The sequence below is a fragment of the Mirounga leonina genome, unplaced genomic scaffold (genome assembly GCF_011800145.1).
Source record: "Mirounga leonina isolate KUSES-001 unplaced genomic scaffold, KU_Mleo_1.0 Mir_174, whole genome shotgun sequence".
In the NCBI taxonomy this organism is placed as follows: Eukaryota; Metazoa; Chordata; class Mammalia; order Carnivora; family Phocidae; genus Mirounga; species Mirounga leonina.
In genome coordinates, this window is record NW_023270451.1 from 48,186,434 (window position 1) to 48,213,635 (window position 27,202).

At 38.0% G+C, this 27,202-nt stretch overlaps 1 protein-coding gene across 3 annotated transcripts in view; it reads left to right on the top strand.

Annotated features, from left to right (window-relative positions):
- BMPER (BMP binding endothelial regulator) overlaps nucleotides 1–27,202 on the top strand; it is a 249,037-nt gene that overhangs the window by 65,798 nt on the left and 156,037 nt on the right. The gene's annotated exons all lie outside the window — the stretch shown is intronic.

Here is a 27,202-nt window from a genome sequence, read left to right on the forward strand (position 1 = left end):
CTGGATTCTCTTTTCTTTGAGGTAGCTGTTGAGTTCTTCAGGGCAGTCACATGGGAAGCAGAGGGGGATAAGTGCAGCTTGCCTCAGTATATTCTGTGGGGTGAGATAACCTGATCGGAGGCTTGGTCATTTTCACTGGGGGATGGAGAGGAGGAAATGGGCACTAAACTGTGGATTCAGAGCAGAGTAGGGATTAGTGAGACAAAGCCATAAACTTGCCTTTCTAAGAATTGTTGACTTGTGATTCATATACTAAGGATAGCTTCCGAGTACTTAGGAATGAAAGAAGGAACTTGGTGTATACCATAATTTTAAAGGGATGTGGTGATGATGGGGAGTCTAGTCTTAATCAGTGCTCCAAATTATTTATAGTAGGGAGTTAGTACAACCATATATTTTTATAACTTTTAATCTTTTGTAATGAAGAACAGATAGTATGCGTATCAGAATATTAAAAAAAATACATGGAGAACGCCAGTATCCTAATTTCACCAAAGTAGAATCATATGTGGATCATCATGAATCATAACATTTGCCATTTCTCTACATATCTTTTCTAAAATCTTTCCCTTTTCCTACACCACACACTAAAGTGAACATGACCAAGGTTGATGGTTTTTGGATGGGGTAGAAGAAGGAAAGGAAGGAAGGGAGGGAGAGGGGATATATAAAAGGTATGTGATATGAGATGTATAATACCCATAGTACTATAATAATATACAAAAATATGAAAGTGATTTCGTGATGAAGATGGACAGGAGTTTGCATATTCAGACTCAACTGTCATATTTTTCTCCTTTGCTAATTATGGTTAAGTAGCTTTATGTTACTTTTTACATAAGTAAGCCTTTATAACAAGCCTATTTCTTAATTTTATTTCTTCCATATTGGTAAAGTTTTCTGATAATTTTTTAAGTTAATCTCATTCCTCTGGGTAAATTGAAGAAAAACAAGGCACATTTCAGTAGGAAATTTAATTTTTTAATTTTATTTTTTTTGGAAAGATTTTTAATTTATTCTTTAGAGAGAGAGAGTGAGAGAGTACACAAGCAGGGGGAGGGTCAGAGGGAGAGGGAGGAGCAGACTCCCTGCCAAGCAGGGAATCTGAAGTGGGGCTCAATCTCAGGACCCTGGGATCACGACCTGAGCCTAAGGCAGACACTTAACTGACGGAGACACCCAGGTGCCCCTCAGTAGGAAATTTTAAATCTGTACCCACGTGAATTGTCTTTCCCGTAAAGGTGTGCCGAGATCAGGCAGCTGAGCCTCCTTGGGGAGGAAATTCAGAAGGTGGCAAGAGGACAGAAGTGGCCTGCAGTTTTGCCAGTGACGATCATACAAAGTTATCTAATGTCGGGAACTGGAAATGAGTTCAGCAACTATACATATAGGGGTCACAGACTCAAATGTGTCCAAGGTATTCAGATTTCATGTGTTTGTAAGCACAAAATGTGCTGAACAAAACATACCTGAGGGCCAAGTTCAGGCCCCTGGAAGTTCTGCTTTCATTTTCAATTGAAACAAAAATCCAAAGATGATGTTACTTGCCCAAGCTTTCCTGCTAGCAAGTTTTCTCCAAATCTCTATATCTTTTCTATATTCCTGTATTTTAATTTCCTAATTTCTTAATCCCATATTCTTTCCAGTTCTCTGTGTTGCCACCCTTAGCACGTAAGGGGCAGTGAATGGCTTTTTCTTATGTTCCTGATGTCAGTCTCGAAGCTAATAGGGTAAGAAGAGAGGAGGGAGCTCTTGCCTGGGGATATGACATTTGTGCCTAGGCTTGGTTATGAGGAGAGCTGTGAGAGCAGTTTTTCTTTTAATAAATATAAAAATTTGAAGTGTCATGTTTGGTTTTTTGTAGTTGTTATTAAAATAACCTGGTTTTTAATATTCTTTCACTTTGTCACGTTTTGATGTAGTGCACTAAAAGAAAAGAAGATAATGTTTTGGCAGCAAACGGTTCTGTTTTGAGAGTAGTGACCATGAGGCCTGGAGTTGATGGTGCTGCCCCACAGCAGGCTTGGAAGCTTTGGCATGGAAGGTGCTAGAAGGAGTGAGGTGTCATCTTGCTGACCGAGGGGGCAAAGCCGGACAAAGGCTTTGGACAGGACCAGTGTGAGGCTAAATGCTCTGCTGGGGAGGCTACAGGAAGGGGCGTAGGCTATAGATTTTCCTGTAAAAAAAAAAGAAGACCGGGTATAATAACATGTGCTTCAGTAGAAAGGAAAGCAATACTATCCTGTGAGAGATACAAGCACATTTATGCATTTGAGCATGTATGTGGCATCTGTGTGTGTATATATTTGCATGTGTAGGTGTCTATATCTATGAGTGTAGATAGCTACATAAATATACAAGTCTATATAAACATGCCTATAGATAGAAATACAAACCCACACATGTCCGTGTCTCAGTTTGGATTCCCCCAGAAACAGACCCTGAGACAAGGATTTGCATGTAAGTCGTTTCTGTGGGAGATAGGAGTCTGGCAGAGGAGTGTGGTGATGAGATGAAGAGGGGAGGCAGCCAGTGGAGGGGATGTCACCAAGATGTCACCAGCCAGACACCAAGGGGATGTCTGTGTTAGACCGTGTGCTCGGCCAGAGTGCGCTCCTGCTGGGCAAACTCTGGAAGCCAGTGTGAGATTCATGCCTCCGAGTTTCCTGCTTGAGAGGTAAGGGAGAGGAGATGTGTTTACAGCAACTCCCATCTGCTCCAGGGGGCTGCTGACTGGGTACCATTCTGAGGCTGCCGCTCAGGTGACAAAGTGGCCTCTAGCAGCAAGAGGAAGAAACCCAGGTGGCGGCAGTTGGAAGCCTGGCGTGCACACTCATGTGCTAAGTGTGGGAGGACGGGGGCGGGGCTGCAACACAATCAGCTACAGCATATTTGTGTGTGTCTATGGTACCTAGACACACACAAACTACACTTTAATTTGTTTTTTGAGAGAGAGCGAGCATGCACACTTGAGCTGGGAGGGGCAGAGGGAGAGGGAGAGAATCTTAAGCACACTCCATGCCCAGTGTGTAGCCAGATGAGGGGCTCGATCTCACGACTCTGAGATCATGGCCTGAGCTGAAATCAAGAGTTGGATGCTTAACCGACTGAGCCGCCCAGGCGCCCTCAGCACATTAATATGTTTCTATCTCCGAATATGTTTGTATATATGTGCGTGTCTATGTATTATATGTATATATTCATACACACATCTTTAGAACACTGGAGCACCAGTGTTTTCTTTTGCTCCTACTGCTTGCTGCCTGGTCTGGAATTCCTTTCTTTTCCTTTCTTCACCTGGTGAGTGCTTGAGCTCTCAGAGTCGGTTATCATGATCCCACGGCAACTCGTTGACCACTTTGTTTCCCAGAGAGTGGCAGCAGTGTCTTCTCATTTGTGTTCCCGAGGCTCACGGCTCTCACTGGCTAGTTTGCCTGCCATCTTTTGCTCCCTCCTTCTCTCACACACACATGCACGCACACGCACCCCCCCACACACTTCCAGGTAGCAGGTTGTAGCATGATTACTGGTTTATCTTACTTTGGTCCGTGTTTACACCGTATGCTCCATCAGGGAAAGAGCCATGTCTCCTAATGCACGTCTTTCTAACCTTGGTGCTTAGCGATGTGAGTGTTCAGTGATGTTAGCATTCTTTTATATTGCTGTCTTGTGACGTAGTACATTACAACCCAGTGATCTCTTCTCTTCCGGTGACAATTCTGCCCTTCTGAGCTGGCCAGCTCCTTCTTGCCTAGGAGAATGGCTATTGTATGTAGATAGCCCATTCTCATTAGATTTCTGTTTGCCTGGGAGACACCTTAAGGATGTACATGCAAAGCATCCCTAGTGTATGTTAGCCATCTCTGATGGATGACCTTGCCAACTCTCTGAGGTGTTCCTCGCTCTCAAGTAAATATTGCATGTACCATGTGGCTTATATTTTATATCCAGCCCTTTTAGTTACACTCTCCAAATTTGTGAAAATTGGTCTACCCGTGTTTATGTGATGTGGTGACAGGGGCAGACCACCAGAAAGACATTTCATCTTCTTGAGGTGGATTCCTTAGATGATGAAACAAATGCCTTACGCATGATTTTACGTCCTTGATTTAGGTCAGGACAGTATATATGGCATTCCAGACAGTTGAGAACATGCTAACATTTGAAGATATCTGGAGAGGATTTCACAACCTCTTCCTCTTACTCATTCTAGAAGCAGAGCATCTAACATTTTTAGGTGTGAATATCATCATGACTCACATAGAAAATGCATTGCTTTCCTATCACTTGTTAAACTATATAATCCCCATTTACCCATTACATAAATAAGAGAGCCAAGAGAATTACTTCTCCAGAGTCCCAGTACTAATGGGGGGGCGGGTGAAAACTCGAGTTCTTTTGGCTGTTCCATAGAGTTGGCTGAGTCATACTGGAGTGCATTCCTTATGGCATGTGTTCAGTCTGAATAAGTCCTACATTCATTTTAAAATGGAAAGAAGATGATTCTTTCCTAACACAGAAGCAAAGTATTATTTATAAAGTATACCAAGCATTGGTTAAAGCACACATCTGTTTCTTTTTTGTTTAAGCTTGAGTTTTTACTACCTGCCTAACTGGACAGCACACAGTTCTGTATGCCTTTGTTCAGTCAGATTTTCAGGGAACAGGATGGCGGCAGTTGGCACAGACATTTCTGTAAAATCCGATGTCTACAGACTTGCAAGACTAAAGACCAAGGTGCCAATGAGAGATGTTTGTGTTCTCTTTTACCAAACTGTTTTAAGAACGCTATGGGCTCAGTGTTCTTGGAAATTCCTTACTGAAGGGAGTAAAGCCCACAGAGTTTGTAGGATACTCTTAAAAGAGTGGCAAGTCCTCAGTCTGCAAAACCAGCCAAATTAACTGGCCAAGATCAATTACTTTGCTGACAAAGGCGTATTAAGTTCAGAGGATTTTTACTAATAAACATGGGTTGTTAATGGGCTGTCTGTGATGAAGGAGCTGTACTTTATTGGCTCTTAGAAGCCATGAAGTCCATAAACACCTTTGCTCTCACTTACACTTTAGATACTGCAAAGTGCTGTCTCCCAGGGAAAGTGAAACTCCTCGGAAGGTTATTTGGAAAGAACAAAGCAAATGGAGATCTTCATGGTTCCTGCTCCTCTTAGACCAAATTCCTTAAGATGTTCTGCACAGCCTAGCATGATCCAACCTCTGCCAATCTCTCTGGCCTCATTTTTGGCCCTCCCATGTCCTCTCTGCTCTGGCCTCTGGGCAGATCCTCAGAGTCCTCACTACACAAAGTATGGACCCAACCAGCAGTGTTGGTCTCATGTGAGAGATTGTTAGAAATGCAGAATCCCAAGCCCTATCCCACACCTATTGAATTGATATGTGAAGTTTAATAAGATCCCAGGAATACTTACCTGCCAGATAAAATTTGAGGAGCACTGGTCTAATACCTCATGGCCTTTACCTGGGCTGCCTTTTCTTCTCTCCTTTCTTCTCCCTATCATCCCCCATACCTAGCTAACATGCACTCATCCTGCATTTGGAAGCCCAAACATTCCTTCTTTAGGGAAGCTTGATCTGATTCTCAAGATGAGATCAGGTCATGTTGCTAAACCTCTTAGAGCAGCCCGTACCTTACTTCCCAAACATTTAAAATGATTTGTAATTAGATTTTTTTTTTATTTGTGATGATTTTATTTAACTCCACCAGGGTACAATGGTTTGTATCCTTACTGCTTGATATATAATGGGCATGCACAATAATTGCTGAATTCATGAACAAATGACCACTGACTTTGATTTTCCTTTCTTTCCTCATTGCCTCTCTCCCCCACTCTGCTACTTTAGTTTCCCCCTGCACATTTAGTCTTTGCAAGTTCAGCAGGGAATAGAGAGATGCACATCACGGTAGATGAGCTCAGAAAGGAAGATGGATTTATGTTCAGCTGCTGTAGCACTTATAATAAATTGCTTTGTATGGAATGCGGATGACTTCCCTGGAGATGTCTTCTTTGGAAAGTGCTCCTTAAGCCTTAAAGGTTCCTACTACTCATGGCAGCAGGAAGATGCAGTGGCAGGAAGTACTTGCCAATATTCAGGGCAGAGCTTTGGAAAGAGAGCATGATTCTGTACCCTCAGAGTTGGCCTTGCCCTGAAGTAAGGGGGAGACGTGTCCGACCTCTCCCTGTTCCAGCGTGTTCGGCTTCAGATTGCACTTCCCTATAATAGGAAGCAGTGGGACATCTCCTCATCTCTGTGGTCACGAAATGCCACGGCAATCCAAGTCCCATATTCCCACCACACTGCTGCTCCTCTTGCATGGGGACTTGGGGCCTTTTGTGCTTGAACCTTCTCACAGGGCCTCTCCCTGACTTGTTGTAATACGTGCAATTTGGCACATTTTAGATCCAGGCTGTCATTATATCTTCCTTATCCACAGGGAGAAATTTGGCTACATCTGGGCAATAAATTGGAGAATTGAGCAATTATCAAGCGAATTGGATTAATGTGGGCAGTTTATCTAAATAATGTGGGCCCCAAGCCCTCAGAATAGTTTTCAAAGTAGTCTGAAATATTGGTATAATTGCTGCAGTCTTCTGTTTTGTGTTGTGGATGTACCATCACCTTAAGGACAAAACGTTCTTGGTTTTGAGCAGTCAGTTGAAAAAAAGAGTCTTTTCTTTAGGGTCTGGTTAGCACTTGACCACTAGGAGGGGACTCCAACTTCCTTAGGAAAGTGGCTGGTGCTATACTTGTCTTTGGCTAGACCATGAAGTTCTGAATCTTGGTGTTCTATGTTAGAATGAATCTGAGCAGCTGTGATCTGTCAGCTAAGACTACTATTGAAAGGTCTATTGTAATGCCATTCTCTTTAGATTGAATCCATAAATGTACAAGTATTGTTATGGGAGTGTCAAATTCTTGCTTCTTGAAAATATCACCAAAACGACCTGTTTATAAAGCAAAACCAAGTGTATTGCTTAGTTTATGGATCATTACCTTGACAGAGCCTTAAAATTATGTCTTAGAAGGAAGAAGGCAAAGGTAAGATATTTATGAGGTTTGGGGGGCATCTAGTTTAAGGTGGGTTTTTCACTGTAAGGTCTTGATTTGGATTGGTATGATATACTAGTCTAGAATTGGTGGGAACAGTGAGGCAAGGGCTCCAAGGCATGTCTTAAAGAGTTCATGAGCCTAGATGAGTTATCTATGTTACTAGTTGAGTACTTTCAACAGAGTTCCTGAAATCAACAGGAAGCTCAATTTTTTTGATGTTAAAAAGACTGGGAGTAACTATTGTATATTTTAAATCCTATTTCAGCCATGCCTCATGTGTTTTCAGTCCAAATACTAGATTTTAATCCCTACATATATCTCTATTTTTTTGTAGTTTCTAAGCTTTCTTATGCTTATTTCTTTATATAATTTATAACTGAAACAGCCTATAAAGTTATTTTTCTGCATAGGGAGGCACCATTTTAAAAATGAGCCCAGTAGGGAAAATGGTTGGAAAGGAAATTTCTTGTACAACATTTGAGCATTCATAGGAAAACACATAGTTTGAAAAGAGATCAGTGAATGATTTATTTACAGAGGAATTACTGTTAATAATAGCTGCTTTTACTGTGTATACTCTGTGCCAGATACATATAATGATTTAATGTTAATTTTCAAAATTGTTCTGCAATCGAATAAAACATACAAATTGGCAAAAAAAATTTTTTTCTGCAATCTAGGGAGGCATTAGCCCCCTTTTTTGATGAAGAAAGTGAGATTCTGAGAAGTTTAATAGCTTGCCTAAGATCAAAGAGCTAATAAGAATTGAAATCTTGAACTGCTTGATTATAAAGCCACATGTCATTTCTCTCCCATCTTACCCTTCTTCCCCCAGACCAACCAGTGTAATTTTGAGATATTATGTATGATTGTAGACATTTGGAAGTGGGAAATGCCATTTGAATCTATGGAGTGAAGAGTAACCAGACTTTTTGAGGGAGAAATAATGGTGAGGTGAGCGTTTACAAAGAACCCCAATTTTGGTGCAAGAGGTGCAAACACAATAAAAGTGTGAATTGCACTTCTCCTCTCAGAAGTTCCCAAGTCTAAGCAAGTTTAAACTCATACCAGATTTCAGCCTTGGGTGTTCAGCCTAAGTATATGTCACTGTGATGCCAGAGTGGATGAAGAACCCGTATCTGTTACCCTCACATCAGTTGGAGAACGGAGACGCTATGATCTATAGTGCATTTCCTCGCCAGGAAATTATGAATATACAAAGAAAATGTGAGAGTTGCTGGGATAGAGCCATTCTCACTGCTTCTGCTTCCAAAGATGGATAGAAATAAGTGTTTATCTAATGGGGCCCGTCTATCCCTTGCAGTAATCACCAACAGAGCGGAAGCAGCAATTTGGGATAGCCCTCTTTGGAGATTATATAGAGGAGTTGGGTTCACCTGGACACGAGGTTCAGTGGTTCTGTGAGTAGAAATTCATCCTCCTGGTAGAATGAAGCAAGTGTATGATTGTTTTTGAGCATTTGCTTTCTACTGTCCATCTAAGAAGCAGATACATTTATATAATCGAGTGGAATTTGGTATAGAGATTGAGAGCTGGTAGGAAAATGAGCTCAGTTGGTTAAATCTCCTCCCATTTATCCTTGCAAAGATCATTCCTTTAATCTTTTCCTCTCCCTTTTATTCTTTTTAAGTTGTGTCATGTGATGAGTCCTTTTTATCTCTGAAAAACCCAGGAAAGGTATTGATTTTACTAAATGCTGAAGAATATCTTCTGTTTAGCCATTCCTCCTTCCATCTTTCCACCCCTTGCTTGTCTCTACAGCCAGCCAATCATTATTCATTTACCTGATTGTCTGCTATGCGTTAGACACTGTATTAGGCACTGAGTGCTCAAAGATGAAGGGGATTTCATTTTTTATCTCCAGACAATTATAGTCTAGTGATTTGGGTGTATTAAAAATAAACCCCAAATCAAACTATCATGCAGCACATTTTTTGTGTGCAAAGTTTAAGATTATATTATATGATAATATGTGCTAACTGTAAGATAGATGATAATTATATAAATTCCAGATGGATTGAAAAATAGAAACAACTGTACAATTCAAAGATAACCACTGTTAATATGATTTGATATATTTCCTTCCAATCTTTTTTCTCCATATTTACATATAGTTATATAATTAGGTAGGATCACATCCTATATGCCATTTTGCATCTTGGTTATTTTCATTTATCATCATATTGTGAACATATCTCCATTTCATTAAAAAGTAATTGAAAATTGAAAAATATTTTTAATAACTACATAGTATTCCATCAGTATACTATGATTTATTTAGCCTTTTTTTTGGTATTAAAAAACTAATACTGTTTTCAGTTTTCATTGTTAATGAGTGACATGACAAACATCTTTGAGAATTAATCTTTCTTTGTTTCTCTGATTGTTTTCTTAGGCTAAATTCATAGAAGTATAATTAGTGGGTTGGGGATACAAACACTGCTGTGTCTGTGTGTGTGTGTTTTGCTAAAACACCTCATGTAAGTGGTGTCCTAATTTCTATTTCAATCTATAGCACATAGGTGTATATATCCCTGCACCAAAACTGTTTTTCCACTTGAGAACCTTGTTTTCATTGGCATTTGACTTCTGGAACTGAACATTTTTCATACATCAATTAGTCAATTGTTATTCTGAGTGTTAGTGTTAACTAATTGTTAGTCAAGTGTTATTCTGTAACTTATGTTTTTATTTCTCATTTTTTATTGAGTGGTTAAAGTTCTATTGAAGTTTATGTATGTATGAAGGATATTAATCTCCTAGTTATGTTAGGTGTGTTTTTAAAAACACTGAGAAAAATGCTGTGTGTGTTGTTTGACCTTAGTGTGTATATTGCATGTTGGATAATGGCAGAGTTTGCTGAAATCCTGTGTGTTCTTCCAATCTTTTCTCTTCAAATCTTGATCCAAATATATTAATAAAGAGAAAAGTGAGTCAATATTGTTAGCTCCCAAATTTAATTAGTCCAAGACTTTTCTTGATTTCAGCTCCTCTCTTTCTGTCTCTGACCCCTTCGTTTTGAGATAGTGATCTTCTGTACTTGTTCCCAGGCTAAAGTGAAGTTATTCTTTGGGTTTCGATAGTGCCTCCTCCCTACCCCATGGCTCTGCAGCCTCCCACCTCTCTGTCTCTTCACAGCTTTCTTTTTCTCTCTTGGCTCAGACTGAGAAAGACCCCCCCCCCTGCTTTCCAGACCTGTTCATCCATTGGGGCTCTTGTTCCCATCCTTTCCCACCTTCCCTCCTTCTGTGTTTCAGATTTTGTTTCTTGTGGATAGGCATAATGTGCCTTATACCTTTGAGTGCAGTGTCTCGCACATAGGAAACAGTAAATATTTGACTAAATGCCTGGTCTTACACTTTCTGATTTGAGTATCCATGTTCTTGAAAATGAGTTATATGATCTAGAACCTTCTACCTTCCTACCTGGGACTTTGTTTCAATCTTGAAGGCAATAAGCTACATATCACTTTTTTCTTTCAATGAACATAGTGACATGAAGGGTTTATGATAAACCTGTAGAGGGAAGAGAATGCAATCTAAAGCATTTAAAAAAAAACTGGTGAGAAGACATCTGAGTGGCATTGTGAAGAGGTAGGGGTGGGGGTGGGGGTGGGGTGAGCTCTGAGTCCTCAACCTCATGGGAGGGCAAATGTCAGAAAGTATCTCCCTGTGGTGTGGCAGGAAGGGAAAGGAAACAGGCATTAATAAAAGTGAGAAGAAATATCCCTTTTTTTTTTTTTAAGATTTTATTTATTTGACAGAGAGATAGAAAGCACAAGTAGGCAGAGCGGCAGGCAGAGGGAGAGGGAGAAGCAGACTCACCGCGGAGCAGGGAGCCTGATGTGGGGCTCGATCCCAGGACCCTGAGATCATGACCCGAGCCGAAGGCAGACGCCCAACTGACCGAGCCACCCAGGCGCCCCAAGAAATATCCCATTTTATCAATAAAATAGAATAAAATATTAGTGTTGTGATACTTTAGACTATTTCCAGACGTTTTTGATCTTTTCTCCATTATCACCATGAGAACTTAATTTTTTTAAAAAAATCGGTACTCGGGGTCTTGCTCCTCTCTTTGTCTTCTTGTTTCTGCTTTATGGCTCCCCCTCCCCTCCATTTCCTTTTCCATCTCTTTTTCGTTCCCTCCTGCTTCCATTTTCCCTGTCATTTCCAGTCCTCCTGGAGGTATCCTGCTTTGGTTCTCATCAGTATCTTGGCATGATAGCCTGTTTCAGTAAAGTAGCATAATTCACTTTCATTGTCATCCTGGTCTCTCCTTGAATAACCATCCCAGAGTTCTGTGCACACTAGATATTCGGGAATTATCTTTTGAATGAGTTGATTACGCATTTTGGCACCTTTTAAATGTCATTCAACTGTTCGATTTGGAGGGTGGCAGTGCTTTTGCGGTCCTGTGAATGGCTCCAATTACCACCATTCCCTTTGAGTGGAATTTTAAATGGCACCACTTGTTTCATGTAAGCAACAATGTGTTTGGATTGCAGGGAGCCACCGTCCTCCCAAAGATTGGGGGATACTGGACCACAGACACACAGAAGAATATTTCCCCCGAACATATCCAACATTGTCTTCTAAAGCCCATCTCTGAGCCTACACTGAGTCAGTGCAGTGAATCATCCCTTGTAAACCCACCTAAATTCTTACTGTGGTTTAGAAGGGCCAGCTTGAAATATTGAGCGGATTTTGCTGTTTGGAAAGGGGACAGGCCTCCAGGATCTGGATGAACCTTCTGTGCAAGGAGCACCATGAAATGTATAAACAACCCAGAGTTATCCAGTGTCAAACATTATCTATCACGTAATTGTCTGCACTGCTGTTTTGCCTAGTGCCTCTTCTGTTCTCTGTGATACACATCAGAATCAGACAATGTGATCATGATTAACAGTATTCTGTTCCAGATGTCCTGTGTGGGGACTTTTTAAACCCCTGAATATTGCTGTAGTTAAACACAAGTAAAAAACGTTACTCATAACGAACCAAAAGAAAGGCCATGGTTTGTCCATGACATTTTCTTCAGTGAGGGGGAAAAAGGTACCTGTTTCATTTTTGGTCTGATTAAATATAAATTTGTAGTGTAGTCAAATATCAATAGAAGCAATTAGCCATTATACGGCGGTATACTTTGGTTGTATTTTAAGAATGAAAATTCAATAATAGAAAAGCGACTTTTTAATTTCAAAATGAGTATGAAAAATTACTCTCACCACATCATTCATACCAATACACATCTTACTTTTTTTCATGCTTTAATCTGACAAAACAAGTTTTAATGTACTTCCACATTTTGGTTGTTGGGCTGTGTTGACTTTAGGGTTCTTTTCCCTCGCCAGTCTGAATTTATGAATGTGATTGGTAGATGACAGGAGTGACAGTTCTTGACATTGGTGGAAAATGTGTTTCTTTCCAGTTTCAAGTTCAAGAAAAGGAGAGGGAGGGGACTCTTGAGAATTTTTGGTTTTGTTATTAGGTTTTCAGCATCCATAATATTCATCAACAATGGACACAGCTGTCTTTAATAACTAAGCACACCAACTGAAAGAACAGAACGTGTGCCAGAAAAACATCAGGCTGTAAGGATTTTTTCCAGTGCAAAAATTTTCATATATTGAAGCAAGATTTCATTTATAACCAAACTGGATGTTTACTCTGAGCTTCTATCAGTTAAATAAAAGCATTTGACCAAGTGCTAGGAAAAGCGCAATGAAGTTTTGGTATTTTTAAAAGTTTTGCCTTTGGTACTGTATTGCTCTGGATGGTTTCAGAGCATGCAGATGTGTTCTGTCTCCCTTAGGGGGCGTTGTTGTGGGCAAAGGTCACTGGCCAGCCTGAGGAGAACTGCGGTCCTGTCCTGCTTCTGTCACTGGCCAGTTTTGTGACCCAGAGCCTTCCCACTAACCTCTCTGAGACTCAGTTTCCTCATAAGTAAAACAAGAGCTTGTTAAAACCTTTTCAGTTCTATAATGTCCTGACTCAGAAAAGCTCTTAATTCTCCCAGGAAGCAAGTTATTTGATAGACTCTAAATACAGGTTAATGGGATTATTTTTTCTAATATAATAACAGGTCATCACTACATTTTAGAATTTACTTTTTTTAAAAAAATGCATTAATTTTTAATTTATTCATAGTTACATTCACTCCCTTTGTTATACATAGCCATGAGTTTTGACAAATGCACAGTTGCATATATTTTTAAATAGTTAATGTTGTTATAAATTATATTCAGAGATGCAAAAAAATCTACCTATTATTGTAGCTATACCACAAGTTATATTAAAAAACTAGAAAGATAAGTTAGTTTTGACTCTTCAGTCATAAAGCTTCTCTGAAATATCAGAACATGTCTGGTGCCTCCAATAAGTCTAGAATGAGGAGGAAGAGGCTCTCATCCATTTTGGATCTCATGAAGGTCTTCACTCATGAAATGTATTTGCGGGTTTTATTTACAGAACAATGATTAGAACTAGAGGAAGCTTTTCTTCTCCCCACCCCCCACCCCCCCAGGATAAGGGTAAGACAGTACAATAGGATGGTAGTGAGAGCCAGGAATAGAATAGAACTCCAGTGGCTGGGTTCTCTCACTCGTGTTGCTGAATATGTAGGTTGTAGTTTATTATACGACCCTAGATTCATTGCTCAGAGATGGAAAGGCATTTCAGTGGCTTGACATGTTTCCACATTAGTATAAAACCAAGTAGTATGAGATTGAGGGTTTTCTGGAAGAGTTTTGAGGTTCTCTAAGGAGAGTCCCCTGACCTTTCCAGCTGTGTTTGTTCCTTGAGACCTGTGCAGATGTTAAGTGTTCCTTCTCCATGTTAACTCTTGTTTCTTTCTCATCCCAGATATTGTCCAAATGTTGGTACAGAAGAGGCTTGAGTTTTCCATAGGGTAGGGTAACCATGACCATAGTATTAATAGAGTCAGGGGATAACAGGTGAATTCTGTATAATCCATCTGGGATCTGACCAATGGGCTCTGGTGGGAGGACACAGTCTTTGGAGTCAGTGGGGGTAGGGATTTAATTCAGCTCTTCTCCTCTAGCAAATGAATATACCCCTGAGCCTCACTTTCTTCATTCATAAAATAAGGGACCACTTCTTGGCAAAAAATATCCAGGAACCTTATGTTTTTTTCTGCCATCTAAATATGGTTGCCATAGCAAACAGGACCTACAAAGCTAATCCATCTTGGAAGAATTTTAAGCAAAACGGAAAAGATAAGGATCTCTTGCATCTTGCTGCAGAAATAAAATCAGAGATTTCAAAGAAAATTTAGGGCTTTGGAACCCCAAACACCCCCACTCCCATTTTTTTTTTCTTACTTAAATAAAAGAAGTCCCATACAGCTGTGAGGATTTCATGGGATGGTGCATACAAAGTGTCCTGGCTAGGGGCGCCTGGGTGGCTCAGTCATTAAGCGTCTGCCTTCAGCTCAGGTCATGATCCCAGGGTCCTGGGATCGAGCCCCACATTGGGCTCCCTGCTCCGCGGGGTAGCCTGCTTCTCCCTCTCCCACTCCCCCTGCTTGTGTTCCCTCTCTCACTGTGTCTCTCTCTGTCAAATAAATAAAATCTTTAAAAACAAACAAACAAACAAACAAAAAACCCACAAAGTGTCCTGCCTAGTAACAGCACTTAGTAGATGTCTCCCTTTCTTGCAGGGCTGAGTAATTTTTAGTTATAGTGCTTTCAATGGTAACTGTTTGAATTTAGGACATTAATTTGTATATCGAACCTAAATGTTTTAAACCAAAATTTCCTGGATTAGTTTTCTGAGAAGAAACCTACCAGATAGCTTCTCGGTGTCCGATTATTGCCTTCCTACACAAGGTGGCACGAACAAGCTGCCTCTTTGCCTTGAAATGCCAGTGCCTTTCTTTTTGCTCACAGGGAGACAGAATTCTTCAGTCTGAGTCATTCTTTCTCTTCATTAAAGGAGCTGTTAGGTCTCCTCAGCCACCTTGGGAAATTCTAGACACTGTTCTAGTAGCATTTCAACCCTGCTCTGTCCAGTGAAAACAAAAGTGAGCCACATTTGCAATTTTTAATTTTCTAGTAGCCACATTGAAAGAAATAAGAAAACAGGTGAAATAAATTTAATAATACACTGTATTTAACTCATTGTATCCCAAATATTATCATTTCAGTATATAAGCATTATGAAAATATTAATGGGACATTTTACATTCTTCTTTTCTTTTTTCATACTATGTTTTCACCTTCTGGTGTGTATTTCATACTTAAAGCCCTTCTTATTTCAGACTAGCCACATTTCAAGTACTCAATAGCCCTTTGGGGAGTGGCTACCATATTGGACAGCACAGGTCTAACCAATGCTGGAAGGTACAGAAGAAGCAGGTCCCATATTCACACTCAACAGGACCTTCCCTCCTGCCCAATACCATCACATGCCATATTGATATTCTATTTGTGGATTTCCGGGTTGATATTGTGCCAAGAAACTAGGGTGAAGTAAAAATGGAAGTTAGTTACCAGCTAGAATAATCCTTTCTAAGGGTTTGCCTCTTTCTGCTCTGAATCTCCATTGGTATCCTTTCTTTTTCAGAGTTAAAGCTAAAGCTCCATCCCCAAACTTATCTTCCAATGCTCCCCGCTCACATACACCTTTCCAGACATGCTAGGCTTCTTGCGATTCCTCAAACATGTCAGACACTCTCATCTCAGGTCTTTTGTATTTGTGGAACCCTCTGCCTGGAATGTTCATCCCCAGATGTCCAGGTCTGGCTCCTTCATCTCCTTCAAGCCTTTGCTTGAATATCACCTTCTTAGTGAGGTCTTTCTTCACCAATGCCATCTAAAATGGTGACCCTACTTTGCTGCCAACTCCCTTTGCCATCTGACACTCCTTATCAAATTGATCTTGTCTGTTTTTTCCTGGAGCTTTTTTATTGCTATCTGATAAGTTTGTTTTTTTCTCTATCATTCTCTTTTTCCCCCCTGCCCTGGTAGAATACAAGCCCCGTTAGGGCAGGGACACTGTTTTGTTCATGCTGTATTCCTACTATCTAAAACAGAGCTTAGCACATAGTAGGCACTCAACAAATATTTGCTGAGGGATAAATGGATGAACAATACCAAGCCTTTGATATTTCTAAGAATGCAGAATTCCAATCATAGTATTTACCAACAGTTGATTAAAGTTTGTGAAAGTTCTGAATACCACCCTGCCCAAGATAAGTAGCTTAATTTGCTTAATTTGGAAAATACAATCAAATCATCCATGCATTAACTTTTTTTCCGATTTGCAAGGTCCACTAACAGACTTTTACATTGTTGTCCAGGTCAGCTAGACCCCAGTGGGAGTCTGGTCAGTGCCCTCAAACACAGACTCTGCTCGATTTTAAATGGTGACTTGTTGGAATGTCCGAGCAGATTCAAATTAAATTCAAGCAGAGTTCCCAAATGCTTTTCCTTCTTTGGAAGTAGACACTTAGGAATTCTCAAAATTTAGGAACCCTCAACTTGAATATTTAATGGAGGCAGGTTGGATTACCGCCTCTATCTTTATAAATCTTCAAACAAATCTTTCCCGTCCAGTTTTAGCACGGTGCTTGAGAACGTTGTGAACATGTGCACAGGGTCAAGGCTGAATGGTAAGAAGGGCTGTTTGTTGTTGGCTGGATTCATGTGGGGAGCAGCGCTAACCATGGACTTGTGTAGCCAAACAGCGTGATGTGATCCTCCGGCTGCAGAGAGCCCTGCCAGACGCCCGAGTCTGGCGCAGAGGCTGCCTGGCTCTTCAGAGGAAAGGCCCGTCTAATTTAGAAGCCAAAAAACTTTCTTTTGTCTTTCTTGTGTTTTCTCCAAGAAGGTGAAGTTTTGAAGGCCTCATTAGGAGGGAAGTGTGTGGTGTCAGAGAGGCTGTCAGGATTTTCTAACTTGTAGTATGGAGGTTAGCAAGGAGCTCTCAGTACCTCTGTCCTCTCTCCCTGTCTGCTCTCAGTCCCTGAACATAAAATTGGCAATGACCATAAATATGTTTCACACTAAGTCATTCTTTCTGGCAGGGGAGTGGCCTCTTACCATTTTCTTACATGTTCCCAGAGAGGAAATCAAACCTTTGTCAGCAGTTTCAGAGTCAAAACTCAAGACTGAAGTTTCTAGGCAATGAATCCCTTTTCGACTTCCCTTTACCCTCCTGGGTGCTGGGAACACAATGGGTTTTATATGCTGAGAATGTGCCATTTGGTGAATGAGAATTTAGAATTATAAGTTAAGAAGGTCCTGTGGTTAGTTTAAAATTTGGTAGGATAGTTTTGGATTAAAACCAACAATCTCAAACTTTACAAAGGTATGTCATCCCCCCATAAAAAAATAATCAAATATAGGAAGGTTCTTAAACCTTATTTTTATTATGTAATAATTCTTATACTCTCAAATTTTAATTTATGTGAAAAAGACTTTACCATACTTACTGGTTTATACCATTCGAGTGTTTACAAAAGATATAGTTTGACAAGAACTTTTGAATTCATTCAGAGAAAGGATATTTTGCCCTGAAATCAGTTTCTCCTTTCTTGTAAAGAGGCTTTCCTTCTGAGGCCCTCAGTTCTGACCTTATAATCTAGATGGGAAGATGATATCCAGTCTGTTGACTGTTTTCTTTATGACCTTCCCACAGTCCTCATTGAATGAGTACAAATGTACTTTAAAGGCTGATGTTAAACTATGCATAAGCCTGGGGCTTGGGGGTGATGGAAAGACATGATGGAGGGAAGGAGGGAGGCCATAGAGAACTCATTTTATTTTCCAGTCCTTTTTTTTTTTTTTTCATTTTCTTTTTTTTTAACTGTCTGTTTTCTTCTTTTAAATACCTCTTTGGTTTCTCCCACTTCCTCAAAACTTCAAAGGTAACCATGACTGTAAGCAAGTTGGGAGACCTTCCCAAACTTTCTAGTGGAAGATATCCTATCCAGAGCTTTATGGTCAAGATCTGTAAGAGTTTTGTATTTGTCTGTCACAACTTGGTTAATAATTGTGTTCATTTTTCTGATCTACTAAATGACCCATTTGTAATTTTTTTCCGTAACAAACCTATGAATTATAAAAAAATTCATATGTTGAGAGAAGAGATGAGTTTAAAGACAGCTTGATCAAATTATATTTGAAAAGGAGCTATGCGGCTCAAATAATCCCAAGTTCTTACTACCCCTGTGACTTTGGCATGTATTTTTTTAAAGATTTATTTATTTATTTTAGAGAGAGAGAGAGAGCGAGCACACAAGCAGGGGGAGGGGCAGGGGGAGAGGGAGAGAGAAAAAGAATCCTCAAGCAGACTCCCTGCAGTGTGGAACCCGACAGGGCTGGATCATGATTTGTGCCAAAATCAAGAGCTGGCTGCTCAACCAAGTCGACTGAGCCACCCACATACACTGACTTTGGCATATTTTAATGTAGGAAGTGAAACCATTCATTCATTCCTTCACCCATTCATGTAATAACACTTTTTTACTTTGGACCTACTGGAATCGATAGCCTGACTGTTCTAAGTGCTAGGAGGACAATAGTGAGCTAGAAAAATAAAAATGTCCACCCTATATTCTAGTGGGCAAGGTAGACAACAGAAACGGTGAAATATATGTATGTCAAAGAGTGAAAAATGCTAAGGAGAGAAGCAAAACAGAGAAGGTGGAGAAAATGTGTTGGGGTGGGGTGGACAGTGATCTTAAATAATGGGGTCAAGAAAGGGCTCACCATTGCCTCACTAGTGTATTAGTGTATTATACCCCAAACTCTACTGTGTTTGCAACAAATAGACACGTGTCTGTTCGGTGAAAAGAGGAGCTGATAATTAAGAAATCTCCAGAGATTTGTCTAGATCAAATAATGAATTCAATGTATATAAGTGTTATGGATTTCATACTGCTTATCCCTTTATGAACTGTAAACTGACCCTTTGAGTCATGGCCATTTTAGGGCTTGCTGTTCTGTGATTTTTTTGAGAAGTTACTGATGCAGAGGAATTTTGGGTAAACGTACTTTTGATATTTTACCCACAAAAAATGCTTACACAAAAATGAAGAAATAGCACCACCATTCTAAAGAAACAAACCTGCCCTCTTAAGTAATGGTTGAAACATTACCTATGTAGTACTCCAACAAAATATGTTTAAGCTGAACCTTATTATGAGGAAACAGACAAATCCAAATTCAGTCCTGGCCCAGATTCTTAAAAAATGTCAGTGTTGTGAAGGAAAATAAAAATTTGGGCAACTGTTCTAGGTAAAGTATATGAAAGAGACATGACAACTAAATGCAACACATGAGCATGGACTAGATCCTGGATTGAAGAAAATACTTTAATAGACATTATTAGGAAAATTGGGAAGATTTGAAGAGAGACTGTATTTTCGATGATAGTACTGATTGATATTAAATTCCCTGAGTGTGACAGTTGCATTGTGGTTATAAAGGAAAAAGGAAAGTGTTCTTGGCCTTAGGAGGTACATGCTTAATTGCTTAATTAAGGGTAGGATGTTTACAAATGAGTTTTAAATAGTTCAGAAAAAAGTCTCTTTCTCTGCCTGAAAGTATTGCAAAATACTAAAAACTGGTGTTTCTAGGTGAAGGGCACGTGGGTGTTCATTGTATTCTTGCAACTTCTCTGAAGGCTTAAGATTTTTAAAAATCAAGTGTTGGGCAAAGAATTGGACGTGGTTGTAAAGTTATTTTTTTGTCATTTTATCAGCTAACTTGTGTCACCATTGGTATGATGTTAGCTGTGGCTGTTTTTGTAGATGCCTTTATCAGGTTGAGGAAATTCCTTTCTATTTCTAGTTCATTGAGTATTTTTAATGTAAATAGGTGTTGGATTTTGTCAGATGTATCTTGTGCATTTATTGAGATGATCATGTGGTTTTTGTCCTTTGTTTCATAAATATGGTGTATTACATTGATTAATTTTTGTATGTTAAACCAACCTTTCATTTCTGGGATAAATCTTACTTGGTCATTGTGTATTATATTTTTTACATGTTGTTGGGTTCAATTTGCTAGTATTTTGTTGATTTCTGTGTCTATAAGGGATATTAGTCTATAGTTTTCTTTTTTTGTGATGATGTTTTTGTTTTTTCATCAGGATAATAATAGCTTTATAAAATGAGCTGGGAAGTATTCTCTCCTATTTTTTGGAAAACTTTGTAAAGGATTTGTGTTAATTTCTCTTCAAACATTTGGTAGAATTCAATACTGAAGCTATCTGGGTGTGATCTTTTCTTCACGGGAAGTTTTTTGATTACTGATTCAGTTCTTGTTAGAGATCTATTCAGATTTTTTATATCTTCATTAGTAAGATTCAGGAGTTTGTGTGTGTCTAGAAATTTGACCATTTCATTGTAGATCATTGAGGTTGTTAACATACAATTGTTCATAGCATGCTCTTGTAATCCTTTTTATTTTTGTAAGGTCAGTAACAATGAGCTTTCATTCTTGATCTTAGTAATTTGAGTTTTCTCTCTTTTTTTCCTGTTCAGTCTCTCTGTTCGGTTTGTCAATTTTTATTTGTTTCTCAATTCCACCATGACCACCTTCTTTTTATTAAGTAGATATATTTTAGCCATATATATATAGTAATTTCATATTCTCTACATATGAAATAATAATTATATATATATATATAATTTTCATAGTCATTTTCTTAGTGGTTTTCCTGAAGATTGTAATTAACATCTTGATTTAAAAATATCTAGTTCAGATTAATGCCACCTTAATTTCAATAGTATATAAAAACATTGTTCCAATATAGCACTGTTTTCCTCTTCCTTTCTACTGTTATTGTCAGACAAATTACATCTCTGTAAGTTACAAGCTATCAACACAGTTTATTATTTATTGTTTTATACAACTTCCTTTAAATATTATAGGAAAAAAGGAGTGAGAGAAAAATATACATTCATACTGTCTTTTATATTTATCTATATAGTTACTTTTAATGGTGACCTTTATATCTTCATGTGGATTTAATTAATGCCCTTCCATTTCACCCTGAAGGACTCCTTTTAGAATTTCTGGTAGAGTAGTTCTGCTAGCAGTGAATTCTCTTAGTTTTTATTTATTTGGGAATGTCTTGATTTCTTCTTTGTTTTGAACAAGACTTTTGCTGTATGTAGAATTTTTGGTCGACTTTTTTTTTTTTTCCTTTTATTACTTGGCATATGTCTTTTGGTCTTACTGGTTTCCAATAAGAAATCATCAGCTTATTTTATTGACGATCCCTTGTATGTGATGAGTAATGAGGGAAGATTCTCTCTTTGTTTTTGTCTCTCTATAGTTTGATTATTATATATTTGTGGATTTCTTTAAGCTTGCTCTATTTGGAGTTTGTTGAATTTCCTGGATGTGTAGATGAATGTTTCTCATCAAATTTGGGGAAATTTTGAACATTATTTCTTCATGTATTCTTTCTGCCTTTTCCTCTCTCTTCTTTCCTCCCATTATTTATATTTGCGACAGCTCCTGGTGTTACACATATCTCTGAGGCTCTGCTTAGTTTTATTTATTCTTTTTTCTTTCTGTTCTTCAGACTGGATTATGGCACTTGATCTGTCTTCAAGTTCCCCAGTTCTTTCTTCTGCCAGTTCAAATCTGCTCTTGAGCCCCTGTAATGAATTATTATTTTTTATTTTAAAGATTTTATTTATTTATTTGACAGAGAGAGACACAGCGAGAGAGGGAACACAAGCAGGGGGAGTGGGAGAGGGAGAAGCAGGCTTCCCGCAGACCAGGGAGCCCAATGTGGGGCTCGATCCCAGGACCCTGGGATCATGACCTAAGCCGAAGGCAGACGCTTAACAACTGAGCCACCCAGGTGCCCCTGTAATGAATTTTTTATTCCAATTATTGTTCTTTTCAATTCCAGTATTTTTATTTGGTTCTTTTTAATAACTTTTCTTTATCGATATTCTCTCTTTAATGAGACATCATTCTCATACTTTCTTTTCTTCTTGAGACATGATTTCTTTTAGTTCTTTGAACATATTTATAATACCTGAATTAAAGTCTAAGAAGTACAGTCTTTCAGATTCAGCAAGGATGATTTCTATTACCTGCTTTTTGTGTATATGTGTGTGTAAGCCACACTTTCCCGCTTAGTTGTATGTCTCATTTTTGTTGTTGATGCTGAAAAGTGGACATTTTAAATAATGCAATATAATAGCTCTGAAAATTAGATTTCCTCTTTCAGGGTTTGTTGTCATTGCAGTTTGTTTTTGTGGTTGTTATTGTTACTTTTTGTTTATTTGGTGAATTTGTTGGACTAATTCTGTAAAGTCTGCATTTTTTGTCACGCGTGGCCAATGAATCTCTGCTTACTTTAGTTGCCAGCTCTTGATTGGATAGAGATTTCCCTGAGTGTCTTGAACCAATAGGTCTCCCAGCCTTTGCCAAGGGGCTCTGTGTGTGTGTTGGAGCATGCTTTCAATATTCTAGCAGGAAGTTTACAACACTACCCTGTCCTTAACTTCTTGATTGTGCAAAGCCTCAAGGTCAGCCAGATGTGAGAGATTTAAGCCTTCTCAGGTGTTTCCTGGGAATGCATACTGTCTTGTACATGTGTGTGGCTTTCTAGATTCCCAGGATTATGTAGGATCTTTTCAAAATCCCATATAGATAACCATTCCTCAACTTTTCCTTTTAAGTTTTTTGGTCAGTGTTTTGTTAACCCCAACTGGTGATGCTGCTTTAGGCTACTGCTATGTTAAACAATTACTACTGATCATTTTTAACAAATGCCTTGGGGATAAGATAGAGTGAGCTTTGAGTTGGAGATAAGTACAGATAAATTCTGAGAGTGAAGTTTTTCAGTAAGCTCTCAGACAGATGAAATAGTGACAGATACTCGGGAGGGGATAGTTGGGGAACTCTAAACCCATTTTTCTCACTCTAGTGGCTGCTAGGCTACTATAGGTGTGAGACAATCAGCTTTCAAGGCTATAGTAGAGCTGGGTAGAGAGGGACAAGATTAGTGTAAGTTAAAATGCCATTAAACTTGCTGGTCTTATTGGAATTTGGTTATTTTTCCTTAATAAATACTCTTCAGATTGTTGCAAGCCTTTATTCTCCAGAGCTGTGAAAATGATGATATAATTTTGATGATTTTCTCATTGCTTTACGGTGGTGTGAATTTTCAGAAGTCCTTACTCTACCATTCTGGAATCTGTAAACTGTTCAGAACCATTTTATGTTACTTTTGCATTTCATTTTATCAATTTATTTTATTTAAGTACTGGGAAAGCCCTTGAAGTTAAATCTTTTCTTGTGTCCTTAAGTTTTTCTCTAAGGTAATATATTTTTAGAAATATGATCACTAGGTCAAAAGATATTAATATTCTTAAATTTTTTATTATGCTTTGCCAATTTGTGTTACACAGATACTCTCTTAATTCACACTTTAGCTCTTAGTATATGTAATAAAGGTATGTTTTCCTGCATGTTTAGCAACTCTGGATATTATAATATATATTATTTTTCTATTATGAAACTACAGAGTTCTATTCCATTTTTTTTTCTTATTTAAATAAACCACTGTAACAACTAGGATAATGCCCAAAATATGACCTAAATAAAAATAATAATTTTTTCCTGAAGTAATAGTTGTATTCTCTATTTAAAAACATATACATAATGCTAATTTCACTTTAAAAGCCCTAAAAAAATATAGATAAAATATGAAGAGTTTTTAAATTCTGAGAGAGATTTTGGTTTATGTCTTTTTAAGTAAGGCTTAGGTTTTATAGTGCATGAATGAATCCCTAAAATCATCATGTATTTTTGGCTAGGTTTTACTGGAAAGGAGACCTTACCAAACTCTGTCATTTGCCAAGTAAAAGAGGAAGAATAATAAAACCAGAAAGCAGATAAAAGCAAACAGCCAGAGCTAAATTGATGAATACTCCAGAAATTAAAATTACTAATCTGTGATATTTTCTTTGGGTGATGCTATGGCTGCTCGGAGCAGGAGGTGCTAACCCTAACCCTAACCTAAAGTCAGGTCACTGATATATATATATATATATATATATATTTTTTTTTTTAATATTTTATTTATTTATTTGACAGAGAGAGACATAGCGAGAGAGGGAACACAAGCAGGGGGAGTGGGAGAGAGAGAAGCAGGCTCCCCGGTGAGCAGGGAGCCCCATGTGGGACTCGATCCCAGGACCCTGGGATCATGACCTGAGCCGAAGGCAGACGCTTAACGACTGAGCCACCCAGGCGCCCCAGGTCACTGATATATTATGCTTAACTAGCAACTGGGTAGTTTTGACAGATGGACATCACTACTCATCATGAGTTCCCAGATATCTGATAGTGGTGGTGTATTATTAGGAAACAGTGATGTTTCTCGAACACCTGTATATTGTAATTTATCCCTCCTTCTTTGGGGTGCAATTGGAGAGAATGTCAAGAAGTTGGTGGTCATAGTTTGACTGTTAGTGCAAATTGGCACATTGACAAAGCAACCAATTCACGTTTTATGTGATTGTTCTCTTGTTTGAGAAATGGAGAACAGACCAGAATGAGGGAGATTTGTTAAGCACATTGACTCTTCTACCTGTTTAAGAGTGGACCCGGCCTTATCTGCTAACATACCTTCTTAATGTGATTTTCTGAGAATTTTTTCCTAGATTAAGTCAGGATTCAATGAGTGGTGATGAAACTATGCCTTCCTATATCTAATTCACTGTATTCCTTTACATAAATAAAATAAGATAAAAACATAGAACCTTACCATTGGAAAGGACATTGAAATAGTCTGCCAAGATAGATCCTGGGCAAGTTGTTTAATCATAGATGAATTTTCTTCTCCATATAATGAAGGGATTGTGATAGTGATACTCAAATCTTTCTATGCCCTGCTTTTAAGGGGGTTAGAAACTTTATACATATTGCATTAAAATTAAAATTTTAATTGTTTGAATATATTTCATATATACAGTTACATCTCTAAGGTACAAGAAGATAGATTGTGAAAATTAAGTCTCCCACTCACCCCTGTCACTCAGTCTCTTCAGTTACCGGGTTTTTGTGTATTCTTCATAAATAGTCTATGCATATATAGTCATAACCATATTCATTTCCATTTATATATACCTAATACCTTTGCAAATGGTAGTATTTTATATACTGTGTTATATGTTATTTTTTCCACTTATTTATATATTGTATATTGTTCTGAATCAATGTATTTAAGCACTGCTTCATTATTTTAAATGGCTGCATATTATTCCATTTATAGATAGAGGATAATTTATTCATGGATATCGGGTAATTTATTTATGGATGTAAGTACATATTCTTTACAGTCTTTTGATTTTATAAACAATGACATAATTAATACATATCTGTACATATTTCATTTCACATATGTAAAAATATTTCTTTAGGATGAACTCCTAGAACTAAAGTTGTTGGATCAAAGTGTACATTTTAATTGTTTTTGGATATTGCCACACCGCTCTCCATTGAAACTGTAGTGATTTTTACCTCCACAAACTGTGTGAGAGTGCCTATTGGTCTGTTCCTTGCTAACAGAGTATTTTTATAGTTTTATTTTGTCAACATGATTGGTGAAAAATATTATTTCATTGTAGTTTTAATTTGATTTTCTCTCCCTACGAGTGTAGTTTAATATTTTTTTTATGTACTGCAATTCATCACCTTTAAGGAGCCATTGATTATAAGACTCATCCAGATTTCAGAAATGCTAACATATAACAAGCAAACTTAGAATTGATGAAATATGATATTTGAGCCATATATATTTCCATTTTTGTTAATTTCTTTTATTTATTTCTCTACTGGCTTGTTGATCTTTTGTATTGATGTCTAAGGGCTTTTATAAATTAAGGAGACTGGCCCTATGTCTGTGATATGTGTTACATTTTGCAATTTTTCATTGCCTATTCTGAATATTTTTTCATGCGGAATATTTTAGTTTTTATGTAGTTAAATTCATTCAGCTTTCCTTTATTAGGTTCTGCAACTGTGTCACTATGAGGAAGGACTTTCCCTCTCTAAGATTAAAAAAATATTTTTCCCAGTTTTTTTCTTACTATTCGATTGTTTTATCTTAGTATTATGTTACTCATCTTTTCATAGTTTTCCAGAATTTTCTTATTATTTTAGCCATTTTTAAACAGTCTGTTTAGTTCTAAATAGCATCTGGTTTATATATTTATTGCAGTCATGCTTGGACTTTCCCTATTAACCAACATGTCATCTGACAATAATAATTTTTACTTCCTCTGTAAAATGTGTATATGTTCCAATTCCTCTCTTATACAATTGCTGACTGGCCTTTCAAGAACAATGTTAAATGATACTGGTGGTAGTGGATGTCTTTGTCTTTTTCCTAAATTGAATGAAAATATCCCCAGTGTTTCTCTGTTATGCATGGGGTTGGTTTTTGGGTTGATAGAGGATCATGTTAAGGAAGTATCCATTCAATTCTGTTTTATTAGGAGTGAAATTATATATGAAAGCAGAATTCTTGAATGTATTTATTATCGAATGCTCTGAGCTTTAGACTTTTTTTTTTTTTTTGAACTCTTAAGGACTGGAAAAGGAGATGAAATAACTCTTCTGAAATGACCCAAACTGTGCTTCATGAAGGTGTTCTGTTAGTGGAAGGGGGACTGACTTTCCATTTGCTCTAGTAAGGGCCACCTTGGTCATTGCATGCAAGACAAGTATGTTAATTATTGCCCCCTCCCCTGCAAATAGCAGAGTTGGCTATTTAACAATATCATTACTATCTTTATAATGACACTGAGTGCTTAATATAATGAAATATAAAAAATAAATATAATAAATATAATAAAAGAGTGAGAGTGTCCTGTGGCTGGAAAAATGTGCATACCTACACAAAGTTTATAAATGTGTGAGAGAAGTCATTATCTTTGGTTGCCCTTTCTGGAGAGAAATGTGATGGAAAAAGCTGCTCTAAACTAAGGCAAAGATTTCCATGTCTCCTCTTTTGAACTGTTCAGTTAGTTTTCAGGCTTTGTTTCTAGAAAATTAGAAATTCCTTGACCCACTTTTTCTTTAAAAGCATCACTTTGCTTTTACCTCTAG